Here is an 11,704-nt window from a genome sequence, read left to right on the forward strand (position 1 = left end):
GTAGGCCATTTAGAACGGAGATGAGGAAGAACTTTTTCAGTCAGAGGGTGGTGAAGGTGTGGAATTCTCTGCCTCAGAAGGCAGTGGAGGCCAGTTCGTTGGATGCTTTCAAGAGAGAGCTGGATAGAGCTCTTAAGGATAGCGGAGTGAGGGGGTATGGGGAGAAGGCAGGAACGGGGTACTGATTGATAGTGATCAGCCATGATCGCATTGAATGGCGGTGCTGGCTCGAAGGGCTGAATGGCCTACTCCTGCACCTATTGTCTATTGTCTATTGTCTATTGTATACAAGCCTAATTGCTCCAGCCTTTCAACATACGACAGTCCCGCCATTCTGGGAATTAACCTAGTGAACCTACGCTGCACGCCCTCAATAGCAAGAATATCCTTCCTCAAATTTGGAGACCAAAACTGCACACAGTACTCCAGGTGCGGTCTCACCAGGGCCCGGTACAACTGTAGAAGGACCTCTTTGCTCCTATACTCAACTCCTCTTGTTATGAAGGCCAACATTCCATTGGCTTTCTTCACTGCCTGCTGTACCTGCATGCTTCCTTTCAGTGACTGATGCACAAGGACACCCAAATCTCGTTGAACATCCCCTCTTCCTAACTTGACACCATTCAGATAATAATCTGCCTTTCTATTCTTACTTCCAAAGTGAATAACCTCACACTTATCTACATTAAACTGCATCTGCCATGTATCCGCCCACTCACACACCCTGTCCAAGTCACCCTGCAGCCTTATTGCATCTTCCTCACAATTCACACTACCCCCCAGCTTAGTATCATCTGCAAATTTGCTAATGGTACTTTTAATCCCTTCATCTAAGTCATTAATGTCATTAATGTATATCGTAAATAGCTGGGACCCTGGGACCTGGGAAAGGTCGGGACCCTTCTTCGGACTGATCGGTTCAATCAGTGTCCCGTCCCGAAACTTTGCCTATTCATGTCCACCACAGATGTACCTGACCATCTTCATTCCTTCTGCGTGCTCCAGTTTCCTTCCACATCCCATAGATGTGCAATTTGGTTGGTGAATTGTCCACAGATATTCCTTCCTCATATGTCTTAGACAATAGACAATAGACAATAGGTGCAGGAGTAGGCCATTCAGCCCTTCGAGCCAGCACCACCATTCAATGCGATCATGGCTGATCACTCTCAATCAGTACCCCGTTCCTGCCTTCTCCCCATACCCCCTCACTCCGCTATCCTTAAGAGCTCTATCCAGCTCTCTCTTGAAAGCATCCAACGAACTGGCCTCCACTGTCTTCTGAGGCAGAGAATTCCACACCTTCACCACTCTCTGACTGAAAAAGTTCTTCCTCATCTCCGTTCTAAATGGCCTACCCCTTATTCTCAAACTGTGGCCCCTTGTTCTGGACTCCCCCAACATTGGGAACATGTTTCCTGCCTCTAATGTGTCCAATCCCCTAATTATCTTATATGTTTCAATAAGATCACCCCTCATCCTTCTAAATTCCAGTGTATACAAGCCCAATCGCTCCAGCCTTTCAACATACGACAGTCCCGCCATTCCGGGAATTAACCTAGTGAACCTACGCTGCACGCCCTCCATAGCAAGAATATCCTTCCTCAAATTTGGAGACCAAAACTGCACACAGTATTCCAGGTGCGGTCTCACCAGGGCCCGGTACAACTGTAGAAGGACCTCTTTGCTCCTATACTCAACTCCTCTTGTTATGAAGGCCAACATTCCATTGGCTTTCTTCACTGCCTGCTGTACCTGCATGCTTCCTTTCATTGACTGATGCACTAGGACACCCAGATCTCGTTGAACTCCCCCTCCTCCTAACTTGACACCATTCAGATAATAATCTGCCTTTCTATTCTTACTTCCAAAGTGAATAACCTCACACTTATCTACATTAAACTGCATCTGCCATGTATCCGCCCACTCACACAACCTGTCCAAGTCACCCTGCAGCCTTATTGCATCTTCCTCACAATTCACACTACCCCCCAGCTTAGTATCATCTGCAAATTTGCTAATGGTACTTTTAATCCCTTCGTCTAAGTCATTAATGTATATCGTAAATAGCTGGGGTCCCAGCACCGAACCTTGTGGTACCCCACTGGTCACTGCCTGCCATTCCGAAAGGGACCCATTTATCCCCACTCTTTGCTTTCTGTCTGTCAACCAATTTTCTATCCATGTCAGTACCCTACCCCTTTCTAGAATCTAATGGGGGTCAGTGATATATTGGGGAGAATTAAATGGGATCTGTGTGGATTAATGTGAGCGGGCACTTGATCTCAGCGTAGACTTGCTTGGCCTAAGAGCCTATTTCCACAACTCTAACCCTTTTAGAATGAAAATATCATTGCCCAAATTCAGGGTGGCACGGTGGCACAGCAGTAAAGTTGTTGCCTTACAGCGCCAAAGACTCGAGTTCGATCCTGACTACGGGTGCTGTCTGTACGGAGTTTGTATGTTATCCCCGTGACCACATGGGTTTTCTTCGGGTGCTCCGGTTTCCTCCCACACTCCAAAGATGTGTAGGTTTGTAGGCTGATTGGCTTCTGTTAAAAAAAATATATATTGTAAATTGTTCCCAGAGTGTGCAGGATAGTGCTAGTGTACGGGGTGATTCGGTGGGCTGAAGGGCCTGTTTCCGCACAGTTGTCTGCAAAGTCTAGGGTAACGTCTAAAGTAAATGGGACATGGGAGTGGAACAGGCTCAAAGTCACACACATGTATCTCACCAGTGCGCTGGATATCATATACTGCGTTCACCATTGTATTCATAAGTAGCAGTGTTGCTATATGTCGTCATTTTAATTATATATTTAAAATAAGTTTTAAGTTTGCTTCCTTCCAGATTTTACATGTTGCGTGGGACAGGAGAGAGAGTCAGAGAGCCACTGACATTCATGAAAGTGACCCAGGGGTGCCACTTACTGTAACATGCAGGTGAATTATTGGACGGAATTAAATTGAATAGATTAAAATTTGCTACTTCCATTGAAATATGAAAGGTAATTTCTGGACATCGTTGAAGTGACACACAACTATGGGGAGAGATTGTATGGTTTTTAAATAACTTACATTGGTTTTGAAGGTATCACAAAATGCTGGAGTAACTCAGCAGGTCAGGCAGCATCTAGGAGAGAGGGAATGGGTGGCGTTTCGGGTCGAGACCCTTCTTCAGTCTGAAGAAGGGTCTCGACCCAAAACATCACAATACAATACAATACAATACAATATATCTTTATTGTCATTGTACCCAGGGGTACAACGAGATTGGGAATGCGCCTCCCATACGATGCACTAATTTAGGTAATTTAGACAGCAGCAACCCAACGAAACGAACAGTTGTAACAGTTTTGGACAGGGTAAAGTGCAAGTTGATCTATGCGTTGTGGCCATCCGGCTCAGCAGGACCGGTTCATAGCAGCTATGGCCCTGGGGATGAAGCTGTTCCTGAGTCTGGAGGTGCGGGCATAGAAGGCCTTGTATCGTCTGCCCGATGGAAGGAGTTCGAACAGACTGTTGCAGGGGTGTGAAGAGTCTTTGTGGATGCTGGTGGCTTTTCTGAGGCATCGTGTGTTGTAGATGCCCTCCAAGTCTGGTAGCTGTGTTCCGATTCCCATTCCCTCTCTCCTAGATGCTGCCTGACCTGCTGAGTTACTCCAGCATTTTGTGATACCTTCAATTTGTACCAGCATCTGCAGTTATTTTCCTACATTGGTTTTGAAATCTCTCAGTATTTCCATCACCCTGTAATGGTAGCTCTGGGTGATTAGCAGAAGCATCAGTCAAATGAAGAGCTTAATGGTATTTCTGCCCATTTCTAGTTCTCCCATTGTACTCTTGACAAGAAATCTTGGTGCAGCTGCTGCCTCACAGCGCCAGAGACCCAGGATCGATCTTGTCCTTGGGTGCCGTCTGTGTGGAGTTTGCACGTTCTCCCTGTAAGGGTCGCTACCGGAACATCACCCATTCCTTCTCTCCAGAGATGCTGCCTGAGTTACTCCAGCATTTTCTGCCTACCTTTGCTTTAAACCAACAACGGCAGTTCCTTCCTACACACTCCCTGTGACCACGTGGGTTTCCTCCAGGTGCTCTGGTTTGCTTCCACAGATGTGTGGGTTTGTCGGTTAATTGTCCATTATTGTGTCTGCCTCCACAACTGTCTCTGGCATCGTATTCCAAACACCGATGTAAAATACCGGCCAAGCACATTTCCTTTAATCTGAAAACAGAAGAAACTGCAGATGCTGGAATCTTGAGGAAAACACAAAGTACTGGTAGTAATTGTTAGCTACAGTTGGCAACCAGCAAAGACCTCAATCTTTATAAATAGCTGCCAGTACAATTTTTTGATTAAAGAGTAATTTCTAAAGGGGATTTTTCTTCCCATGTTCTACTTAAGTCCACTTTGTTTCGTGAATGCTTCACAGTTTACAGCCCATTTGTCATCCTTTGATTGTGAGTTAATTATAAAAGTCGTAGGTGGTGGACTTTGACTCGATTGCTGCCATTTCATTAAAACAAGCCGTGCACAACAAGAGCATTAAAATGTGCACAAAACACAGCAGGAAAATGAAACGCATGTTAGGGTGAATTAAAGAGAGGATGGGGCTCACGTTGTCGACCTCCCCGTGGTGAGCCCTGTCAACTGACCTCAGTCAGGCGAACGAACAGAGACAGCAGAAGCAGAAGCAGCTTCATAACTTCTGCTGCCTCAAACGCAAGAAGAGGAAGAGGGGATACACAGTTCAAAGTGTCAGATTTTCACAAATCATCTGACTTTCCGTGGTATAAATTGATTCAGATGAGATAAAATATAAACGCGTCTTTTCCCCCGAACCAAACTTGGGAATAGAGTTCGGGAAAAAGCGCGGACAATTTGCAGCTTTTTTAACCGTTAAACTTCAAAAGGCTTACAAGACCGAAACGCATTTGGGAGCAGTACTGAAAATAGCAGACAGATTGGTTAAACTGAAAGCTGGAAAATTGAGAAATCATGTGAGTTTTAAATGAACAGAACCAAATGTTGTAAAGCGTTTTGGGTAGTTCGTCAACATGAAATAGGCATGAACTCCTCAGAACTGCACCTTAAAAAGGCTTCTTATGCACAATCTATTTATTAAAACTAGGTATTAGTGGATCTCATTTCTCTCAGGATCGTATTTCCTAAGGGGCCTGTCCCACTTAGGCGTTTCTTTAGGCGACTGCAATAGTCATAGCAGTTCGCCCAAAAACTGGCGACTGGACCCCCCTACGACAATGTCTACGACAATCTACAACAACCTATCACCTATCCGACGTCACACTACGGCAAGCTACCGACAACCAGTGACCCAATCGTCGCGACTTAGGACGTCCACCTACGACCGCGCCTACAACAACCTACGACCACGCAGGCGACAACCTACAACAACTGAAGTCAACCTACATCTACCCGCGACAAGCTACGACCCTGTCGGTGACAACTGAAGACAATTCACATCATTTTCGCCTCCGGTTTTGACACCGGTACCTGTCGCCGGTTGACGTAGGTTGACGTAGGTAGTCGCCAATGGAATTCACCGAAGTCAGCACCGGTGACAACCTACGTCACCTGGCGACAACCTACGACAGCGCCTACATCAGGAGACGTCAAGCTACGATCATTGGCGTCAAACCAACAGTCGCCGAAATTTTTTAAACATTTCAAAATCCAGCGGCGACCAGAAAAACGCTACGACTCTTTGGAGACGACTCACGACCGTACAGGCGACACCCCGGCAACCGTGTGGCAACAGCCTAGTCGCCTGTAGTAGCCTTAAAAATCGCAGAAGTGGGACAGGGGCTTTAGGATTCTGCTTCGGGATAGTCAGCATGTTTTTATGCGTGGGAGATCGTGTGTCTCACAAATCTTGATTGGGCTTTCTGAAGAAGTAACCAAGAAGGTTTATAAGGGCAGGGATGTCGGAGTAGTGTATTCGGACTTCAGCAAGGCCTCTGATAAGGTTTGCATGGTGGGCTGATCTGAAAGGTTAAATCAAATTGGATCCAGGGAGAGCCAACTAACTAGAAATGGTCTGAAGAAGGGTCTCGACCCGAATCGTCACCCATTCCTTCTCTCCAGAGATGCTGCCTGTCCTGCTGAATTACTCCAGCATTTTGTGTCTAACTAGAAATGGAGCTGGCTACATGGTAGGAAGCAGAGAATGGTTGTTTTACGGATTGGAGGTCGGTAAGTAGTGATGTGCCTCAGGGGTCAGTGCTGGGCTCATTTCCGTTTGTCATCTATATCCACCATTTGGATAAGAATCTACAACGCATGATTTTCAAGTTTGGAGATGACACTACAACAGATGGTATTGTAGACAATGAAGATGGTTATCAAGAATTACAGTGGGGTCTTGATCAGCTGGGCAAGTGGGCAGAGGAATGGCTAGTGCAGTTTAATTCAGATAAGTGTGTGGTGTTGCATTTTGAGAAGTCAAACCAGGGCAGGACCTTCACAGTGAACAGTAGGGCCCTGGAGAGTGTTGTGGAGCAGATGGATCTAGGAGTAAAAGTACATAGTTCCCTGAGAGTGGCTTCACAGGTAGATAGAGCAGTGAAGAATGCTTCACTGGGAAGCATTCAGGGAACTGAGAATAGAATTTGGAATATTATGGGAAAAAACGTTTTTCAGGTGCGGGTGAGTAAGGCCTCGAGCTTCTTCAGTCTGAAGAAGGGTCTCGACCCGAGACGTCACCCATTCCTTCTCTCCCGAGATGCTGCCTGACCCTCTGAGTTACTCCAGCAATTTGTGTCTACCTTGTGATGTTATGTTAGGGTTCTATGGGACCTTGGCGAGGTTGGAGTATTGTATTCACTTTTGGTCACCCTGCTATAGGAAAGGTCGGATTGGAAAAGCTGGAAAGTGTGCAGAGAAGATTTAGAAGGATGCTGCCAAGCCTCGAGGGCCTGAGTTATAAGAAAAGATTGGCAGGCTAGGACTTTAATGCAAGGTGTACAGAGGCTGAGGAATGATCTTTAAGAGATGCACCATGAGGGGAATAGATAGGGTGAATACACAGAGTCTTTTTCCCTGGAATAAGGGAATCAAGAACTAGAGGGCATAAATTTAAGTTGAGATGAGAAAGATTTACTAGGAACCTGAGGGGCAATCTTTTGGAATGAGCTACCAGAAAATGTAGAAGCAAAGCACTGCAGATGCTGGTTCACATCGAAAATAGACACAGGATAACCTGTTGAGTTATTCTAATGCTTTGTGTCGATCTTTGCCAGAGAAGTAGTTGATGTAGGTACAACAACAACATTTAAAAGGCATCTGGACAGGTACATGGATAGGAAAGGTTTTGAGGCAAAATACGGGCAAATGTGACTAGCTTAGTTGGGACATCTTGGTCAGCATGGACGAGTTGGGCCGAATGGCCTGTTTCTGTGCTCCATGATCCCATGACTCGAATTTCCAGACAGTGCAGGCACATCGATTTGAAAAGGTCCCAGTGTTCAAAGGTTCTTATTTCCTCATTCATCTTTCTTTTGCACAATGCTTTGCACATTACTCAATTATCCAGCCATGACCCATGGAGCAGCAAACATCCCAATTGACCTTCTGTTGACATCAGGACATAGATCTATTGCATGGGATTCAGTTTTGCAAAACGCAAGTGTTAATGCCTTTTTCAAAACGTCCTTAGAGTTCTTTTGACTGACCAGCACAAAATCATTGTCAACATTCCACTGAACCTTTATCTCTCTCTCCTTTTTTAGATTTAGATTTAGAGATACAGCGCGGAAACAGGCCCTTTGGCCCACCGAGTCCGCGCCGCCCAGCGATCCCCGCACATTAACACTATCCTACACACACTAGGGACAATTTTTGCATTTACCCAGTTAATTAACCTACATACCTGTACGTCTTTTGGAGTGTGGGAGGAAACCGAAGATCTCGGAGAAAACCCACGTAGGTCACGGGGAGAACGTACAAACTCCGTACAGACGGCGCCCGTAGTCCGGATCGAACCTGAGTCTCCGGCGCTGCATTCGCTGTAAGGCAGCAACTCTACCGCTGCGCCACCGTGCCGCTGACCAGTTTAAACAAGCTCTACAGGTCCGCCAACCAGTTGAAACAGATATCACTTGAGTGATATTTTAACAAATCGTTTGCCAAAAGGCACTAATGGGTCACAGTGGCAATCTTTTAAGTTCGCAAAGCACAGTGCCATACATTCTTACCCTTCATTGGAAAGTTTTGTTTTTAGTTTAGTTTAGAGATACAGCACGGAAACAGGCCCCTCGGCCCACCGAGTCCGCGCCGACCAGCGATCCCCACACAGTAACACTATCCTATACACACTAAGGACAATTTACAATTTTACCGAAGCCAATTAGTGTCTTTGGAGTGTGGGAGGAAACCGAAGATCTTGGAGAAAACCCACGAGTGTCACGGGGAGAACGTCCAGACAGCACCCATAGTTAGGATCGAACCCGGGTCTCTGGCGCTGTAAGGCAGCAAATCTACCACTGCGTCACTGTGCCGCCCACAAAATTCTGTGTTAAAACAAGACTTTCTGCGGCGCCCTTTTCAAACAAACCCAGTTAAGTTTAGTTTAGAGATACAGAGTGGAAACAGGTTCTTCAGCCCAATGAGGCCACGCTGACGAGCGATCATCCACACACTAGTTTTATCCCACTTTTGCATCCTACACACTCAGGGCAATTTGCAGAAGCCTGCAAACCTGCATGTCTTTGGAGTGTGGGAGGAAACCAGAGCACCTGAAGAAAATCCACGCAGTCCCAGGGAGAACGTACAAACTGTACAGACAGCACCCCTAGTCAGGACTGAAACCAGTCTCTGGCGCTGAGAAGCAGCAGCTCTATCACTGCTCCATTTTATTACATTGAGTCAATAGACAATAGACAATGGTAACAATGATCTATTCTACATCGTCCTTGTTACTTCATCCCCTTTGATGTCTCATTGTCAAACTTCACCCTTCCCTATCTCTGTGTCTCCCTCTCCCTTGACTTTCAGTCTGAAGAAGGGTCTCGACCAGAAACGTCATCACCAATTCCTTCTATCCAGAGATTCTGACTGGCCTGCTGAGTTACTCCAGCATTTTGAGTCTATCTTCAGTGTAAACCAGCATCTGCAGTTCCTTCCAACACGAAACAAAGTAGAGCATGGTAACCCGAGACTGAGTGTGTGGAAGGGAACTTGTGAAATGTGGCCGCAGTTTGTGGAAGAGAATGAAGGAATCAGCACCAGGTGAGCCAGACGACAAACCGTTGAGATTATCCGAGCACTTTTTAAAGCAAATTGCTGAACTGTATTGCCAAATAGACTTTGTTGTAAAATCTCAGTGAGTATAAGACGGAATCAACATTCCTTACAATTCTATCTTCACCAATGCCATCTCTCACTATTTCATTCAATTCTTTCTAAGAGTTGTGTCCCCCCCTTCATCAAGGTCCCGGTCACTCCCTCGTCTCCCCTCTCCTTGCAGGCAAGTGGTACAGAAGTTTGAAAACGTACACATCCAGATTCAGGTTCTGTTTCTTCCCATCTGTTATCAGACAAATGAACCATCCTACCACAACTAGATTCAACTAAACTAATCTAAGCAGGGCGGCAAAGTGGTGCAGCAGTAGAGTTGTGCTTTACAGTGCTTACAGCGCCAGAGACACGGGTTCAATCCTGGCTATGGGTACTTGTCTGTACGGAGTTTGTACGTTCTCCCCATGACCTGCATGGCTTTTCTCCGAGAACTTTGGTTTCCTCCCACAATAGCGGGACTGTCATATGTTGAAAGACTGGAGTGACTAGGCTTGTATACACTGGAATTTAGAAGGATGAGAGGAGATCTTATCGAAACGTATAAGATTATTAAGGGGTTGGACACGTTAGAGGCAGGAAACATGTTCCCAATGTTGGGGGAGTCCAGAACAAGGGGCCACAGTTTAAGAATAAGGGGTAGACCATTTAGAACTGAGATGAGGAAAAACTTTTTCAGTCAGAGAGTTGTGAATATGTGGAATTCTCTGCCTCAGAAGGCAGTGGAGGCCAATTCTCTGAATGCATTCAAGAGAGAGCTAGATAGAGCTCTTAAGGATAGTGGAGTCAGGAGGTATGGGGAGAAGGTGGGAACGGGGTACTGATTGAGAATGATCAGCCATGATCACATTGAATGGCGGTGCTGGCTCGAAGGGCCAAATGGCCTCCTCCTGCACCTATTATCTATTGTCACACTCCAAAGACATACAGGTTAGTAGGTTATTAGGCTTGGTATAAATGTAAAAAGAAATTGTCCCTAGTGTAAGATAGTGTTAATGTGTGGGGATCGCTGGTCGGTGCAGACTCAATGGGCCGAAGGGCCTGTTTTTCCATCCTGTATTTCTAAACTAAACGAACTAAACTTGAATAAACTAAGCTAAATTACAGCCTAACTCTTTTAAGGATCTTAGCATTCATATGCCTTATTCATTTTTTTCCATTGAGCAACTGGTTCAACGTTCTGTAGATTTGCAACAACAGAAATCACATGTTCTATTGTGCTGTGTTAGCAGACATTTCCATGAAGTTACTATGTCAGATTTTTGTGTACATCATCACTCTCACAGCTGTGGCTGACCACACGGAGAGAAGAAATTTGCAAGAAGTCGTTTCCTCTTCTCTCCCATTGATTTTAGCGAACGGCTGGGTTCAGTGAGACGATTTCCTTTTCTAACCGAGTGAAAGGGGCATTATATTAACTGTTGGCAGATGCCACGGCTCATATCTACAAACCCATGTGTAGTCATCTGGAGTTCCTCTACCCAAACAAAGGGAAGACTGATTTCAGAGCCTCGTCGCATTAATTGTCGTTCCTGCCCCCAAGGAGAAAACAAAGGGCCGGAAAATAACCTTAAGGGTGACAGGAACCAAAGTGAGTCCAAGGCTCCAGCTCCCTCCCTCCCTTGGCCTCTGCCACAGGAAATGGCCGGGAAGCTTTTATTGAACATCCTGTTTCTCACTGAAAAACGTTAAAGTCCACAGTTGGAAAGCCAAATCCCACAAACCATTCAATTCATGGGCAAAGCTTGCCTGAAACAATTCTCAGATGCTCTTGTAAATATTCAGTTTCAGTTTAGTTCAATTTAGTTTATTGTCATGTGTACCGAGGTACAGTGAAAAGCCTTTGTTGTGTGATAACCATTCAGTGGAAAGAGGGGGAGCAAAGCAGAATAGTGGGAACTATAGGCCGGTTCGTCTGATTTCAGTGATTGGAACGATTTTGGAGTCCATTCTGGAGTCCTCCAGAACAAGGGGTCACAGTTTAAGGATAAGGGGGAAGTCTTTTAGAACCGAGATGAGAACGTTTTTTTTCACACAGAGAGTGGTGAATCTGTGGAATTCTCTGCCACATAGGGTAGTTGAGGCCAGTTTATTGGCTAAATTTAAGAGGGAGTTAGATGTGGCCCTTGTGGCTAAAAGGATCAGGGGGATGGAGAGAAGGCAGGTACAGGATACTGAGTTGGATGATCAGCTATGATCATATTGAATGGCGGTGCAGGCTCAAAGGGCCGAATGGCCTACTCCTGCACCTATTTTCTAGTATAAAGGATGTGGTTAGGGAGTACTTAGATGTTCATGATAAAAAAGGCCAAAGACAGCATGGTTTTGTGAAGGGGAGGTCTTGCCTGACAATTCTGTTGGAATTCCTTGAAGAATTAAATAGCAGGACAG

The sequence above is a fragment of the Rhinoraja longicauda genome, chromosome 11 (genome assembly GCF_053455715.1).
Source record: "Rhinoraja longicauda isolate Sanriku21f chromosome 11, sRhiLon1.1, whole genome shotgun sequence".
NCBI classification, from domain to species: Eukaryota; Metazoa; Chordata; class Chondrichthyes; order Rajiformes; family Arhynchobatidae; genus Rhinoraja; species Rhinoraja longicauda.